We start from the raw sequence: 5,122 nt of genomic DNA on the forward strand, positions 1-5,122 counted from the left end.
CCCCTTGATTTCTACACCCTCCTTGCCTTCTTCCCTTTCATTTCTACTCCCATTCCTGTAGAGTTTCAGATCAGCTTTCAATTCCCTTCCAGTGGATTTTTTAATTATCCCAAAGCCACACTGAGAGGAGAGCAGCTCAGAGGCTCCATGTGGCTTTGGTCTCATCTGCAGATCATGTAGGTATAATCTCTATGGCAACTGACCCATGTTGGGTAGGAGCAAATAAGCTCAGAATCAAAGGTTAATTGCAGTTTCATTTATGCTCCCCCCCCCTCGCAATTCCAGCTTTGTGGATAGAAGTTTTAATTAGGATCAAATTATCAGCAGATTGAAGATCTTTATAATTTTGGTGGTTAAAAATTATACCTACTGCTTGAATAGCAATAGAAGGTTATCCCTTGTCTGAATATTTCCCTATCCCCCCCACACACACCCCCACCCCCTACACACACACAGTTCAGATGATTCAGATAGATGGCTCGAGTCTTTCCAGCTCCAAGGAGCAATATGGAACCTCATTCTCATTTAATTTTGACATTAGTGTGTTGCTAATATGCTGACCAAATTAGAAATTTACTTTGTGCAAGTTGGGTACTCTCCTAAATTTATATGTGTATGACTTCATCTGCTCTGCAGAGCTGTGTATGAGTTTGATAATCTTAACAGAATTTTCAGGATGAAAAAGCAGCTTCAGGTGTGGTTGAACCAATTTATTTGACTCTAACATTCTTAACTATCATCTTAAGATATGCCCTTTAAGACACCAAGGGAGACTGAGTGAGAATATATATTGGATTTCCTGTTACCTGGTTCAAGTTAAATACACTCAGGGATTTGACTAAATTTGTTCTTTTTCCAGTGTTCCTGAAATAGGAATTACAGAGTTAGGGTGTTGTTCGAGTTTGGTTCCTCTTGCTGTGATAAATAGCATGTACAAAAACAATTGAGATAGAAGAGAAGGTTTATTTTTACCTTATAGATTATATTCCACCACTGAGGGAAGCCAAGGCAAAAACTCAAGGCAGGAACCTGATAAATGCTGCCAACTGACTTGTTCCTTTGCCCATATTTAACTCTTGTGTAGCTCAGGCCCACTGTCCTAGGAATGGTACCGCCCACAGTGGACTAGGCCCTTCTACATCAATTAGCAATTAAGAAAACACCCACAGATATGTCCATAGGACCATCTGATGGACAGAATTCCTCAACCAATGTTCTATCTTTTTGAGTGTGTCAAGTTGATAACCAAGGTTAGCAAGCACAGACATCATGTGTAAGAATGCGTTAGAATCCAGCTGCTCCATAGGTCATAGTACCTAATTGCCCAGCTCTTCTCATCTCACACATGCAAGCAGGCATCCCACAGAGACACTATCTGTGAATCTCTAGTGTAAACACTCCTAGATACCAGAGGTTTCCCACCCGCGGGAGTGAGTTTACATTAAAAGGGAGTATTGGTCCAACAGATCCTGCTTCCACCTCCTTCTCTGCTTCCTGCCAGGGACTCAGAGAGCCTGGATTTGTGCTTTGAAACCTCCCCATCTTCAGAAAAGATAAGAAGAGATTCCTACTTCTGTCTTGTGGGTCCGACCTTCTCTCTTCAGAGACCCAGCCATTCTGTCTTTATCTGGTGCTAGGGTTTGACCTCTCCACAGTCCTTGCCGTAGTGTGGTTTGTCTGTCCGTCCATGCACAAATAAGTCCTCTAATAAACTCTATGCCCCCAGAATCCATTTCAGTGTTCCTCCTGGATCCTCATTTGAGACCTTTCACCATGGAACATATTAAATATTAGAAAGTACATCTCTATGTTCTTAGAATTAAAGACAAACCTACCAAACAACTGGACATGGTGGTACACAGCTGTAATCCTAACACTCCTGTGGCCTAACACAGTTTGAGGCCAGTTTGAGCTACAGAGCAAGATCTTGTCTCAAATAAAATGAATCAGTCCAAGGTCTTCAGTCCTGCTCAGGAAGTACAGAGTATCCTGCCCATTTCCTGACTTTCTTTGCTTATATTTTTTTTCTTTCCTTGGATTCTTCTATCAAATGCTTGTGTTTCTCATCCTTTCAAGTGCAGTTGTGAAGAATACACATTGTTGAATGCTGTTTTATTTGACAACCGTGGTTCATCTCTTCCTTTTTTTTTTTTTTTTAAATCATGCATGCATGTACCCATTTATCTCCTAAGTTATCCAGTAGTTATTAACAGTATAGGCTAGCTCTGATTTCCAGGATGCAGATCTCAGCTCTGCCTTTAGTATTTCAGTTTCTAGTACAGGCGACTTCTGTGCTTTCTTCTCTGTAAACTGAGAATCACTATGTAGCCTGTACTTCGGATAGTTCTTGTGAGGATTGAGTTACCACAAGTGAAATATATAGAAGACAGTAGGCCTCGGGGTGTGTACTCTAGACATTTTTTTTCTCTTACATCCAAAGTTTTGTGTTGTATTATCAATGACGTCATTTTAACTCAAACAGATTTAAGCAGGATAATGAAAAGAGACTGGCTCTTTAGCTAGGAAGTCCAGAAACACTCATAATATGAGCATTAATGGACCCAGAGTGTCAGGGATTACTCCCTGTGACCCCAGGCACCTGCTGTTTGTGGTTCTCCACTGTCTCTTGCTTTCACTTAGTGGGTCTAGAAGCTGGTCAGTAAGTCTTTCATGAAGCTTCAGTAAAATGTCTGAGGTTGTTGGAATTGTCCCGACCCAAGTCCTAGAAGCCAGCAGGACTCAGTTGCATCACTGCTCAGACCCTGGAGAGAGAGGGCAGAGTGGCTCTGCTCATTAAATCATGTGGTCAGGAAGCCATCATTGCAAAAATACCTTTGTAATCTAAGTGATCACACGTATACAATATGCTTCTAGAGGAATGTGGAACGCCATCTTCTTCTTTTTGTAGGTTAACATATACCTTTGGTGATATAAAACCTCTTATGCCAGGTCAGTTTCATGTATGGCCAAATGAGATTAGCTGTAACACTCACAGAATGTTCTAGGAGATGGCTAAGACTTTGTCACACTTGGACACTATGAACCTTCAGATGATGGGTGAGGTGAGAGCGTTGTCTAAAGGCCTTCTTACTCTCCTTACACTATAGAGTTTCTCACCAGAATGGATTCTCAGATGTTGGATAAGAGAAAAATTAAGTCGAAAGGCCTTCCTACATTCTTTGCACTCGAAGGGCTTTTTGCCACTAAGAATGCTCTGGTGTAGAGTAAGTTTCTGATGCAATCTGAAAGACTTCCCGCATTCCTTACAAGTGTAGGGCTTCTCCCCAGCATGAACACTCTGATGCTGTGAGAGCTGAGAGAGGAGTCTGAAGGCTTTCCCACATTCCTTACAGTCATAGGGTTTAACCCCAATACGGATACTCTGATGCGAAATAAGCCGAGTGGCGTCTGAATGCCTTCCAGCACGCCTTGCATTCGTTAGGCTTTTCTTCAGTATGGATTCTGTGATGGAGAATAAGATGGTAGTCCTGACAAAAGGTCTTCCCACAAACATTGCACTCACAGCGCTTCTCCCCAGTATGAATTCTCTGATGGAGTATTAGCTGCTGTCAAACTCTAAACGCCTTCCCATAGTCCTTGCATTCATAGGGTTTCTCACCAGTGGGAAGTTTGTGATGTACTCTAAGGCCAGAGCCACACAAAAAGTCTTTCCCGCACTCTTTACACTTGTACAGTCTGTCGGCGACTTTAAGCTTCTGATGGTGAGTGAGGTGCGCATACTGCCTGAAGGCCTTCCGACACTCTTGACACACAGGGCTTCTCCTTAGGATGGATCCTCCGATGGAGAGTAAGTTGTCCCCACACCCTGAAGGCTTTCCCACATTCTTTACATGCGTAGGGTTTCTCACTGGTGTGAAACTTCTGATGTGCTCTGAGCTTTGGGCTGTATATGAAAGCTTGCCCACACCCCTTACATTCATAGTTTTTCACCAGAATGCAGTCTCTGGTGCCTGGTGCCTGGTAAGGTGTGCGGTCAGCCTGAAAGCCATCCCACACCCCTTACATTCATAGGGCTTCTTGCCTGTGTGAATTCTGTGGTGAAAAGTGAGCTGCTGGCGGATTCTAAAGGCCTTCCCACATTCATCACACTCACAGGGTTTCTCCACAAAATGGATCCTCTGACGCGTAGTCAGTGCACACTTTGCGTAAGAGGATGGACACTCTTTCAGATGTGTGCTTCACTTGACAGATATCCCTCCTGAGAGCCCTCTTGTCTTTCCTGTTTTCTTCTTGACTCCCACTCATTTTTTAAAAGGAGGCTCTTCAGGCCACTGTTCCCATTTTTTTCCCCCACTATCTTCCACTAGGATAAATTCACTTCATAAACACCATTTTCTGAGAACAACTGGTTGGTCTCATCCTTAGTTTCTGAATCTGGGCGTCGTTTTCTTTTCCTCACAACCTTCCAGGGCTCTTTCCCTTGCTCCAGTAAGAAAATAACATTGGGCTTAGAAATGAAGCATCCTTCTAGTGAGACCATATTGTGGTAGCTTGCCACCACCACCACCACCACCACCACCACCACCACCACCACCATCATCATCATCATCATCATCATCATCATCATCACATCCTTGTACAAATTCCTCTCTTCTAAGTCCAGGGATTCCCACTCTTCCTGTGAGAAGGCTATGGACACATCACTGAGCATCACTGACACATAGACCAAGGTTTAGAACAAGTGCTCAGTCTTCCTTGGAGGTTTTTTTTTTTTTTTGTTTTTGTTTTTTTTTTCTCAGAAGAAGCAGATGTATTTATTTGGGGTCAGGGATGTATTTATATTTATTTGTGTATATGTATGTGATGTGTGGGGGTGGCTACATGGATGTCACGGTACACATGTGGAAGTCGGAGCACAACTTGCAGGTGTCTGTTTTCTTCCATTGTGAGGATACTGGACCAAACTCAAGCCCTCAGGCTAGACAGCAAGCCCCTCTACCCACAGAGCCACTCACCTGGCCATCATCCCTTTTAAACAGACACCAACAATTTATTCCTCCCCTTCCTGCGAGTACTTAAAGGCAGGCTGCAGTAGAAGGGAATGTTAACATCCAAACTTTTCTGGGAGCCTGGTCCAGCCCTGCTCCCTGCTGCACCTTCA

General features: G+C 43.4%; 1 pseudogene; it reads right to left on the reverse strand.

The window, feature by feature from the left end:
* Positions 1-3,023: 3,023 nt before the first annotated feature.
* Positions 3,024-4,684, reverse strand: LOC110319666 (annotated as a pseudogene).
* Positions 4,685-5,122: the final 438 nt, after the last annotated feature.

The sequence above is a fragment of the Mus pahari genome, chromosome 3 (assembly GCF_900095145.1).
Source record: "Mus pahari chromosome 3, PAHARI_EIJ_v1.1, whole genome shotgun sequence".
NCBI lineage: Eukaryota > Metazoa > Chordata > Mammalia > Rodentia > Muridae > Mus > Mus pahari.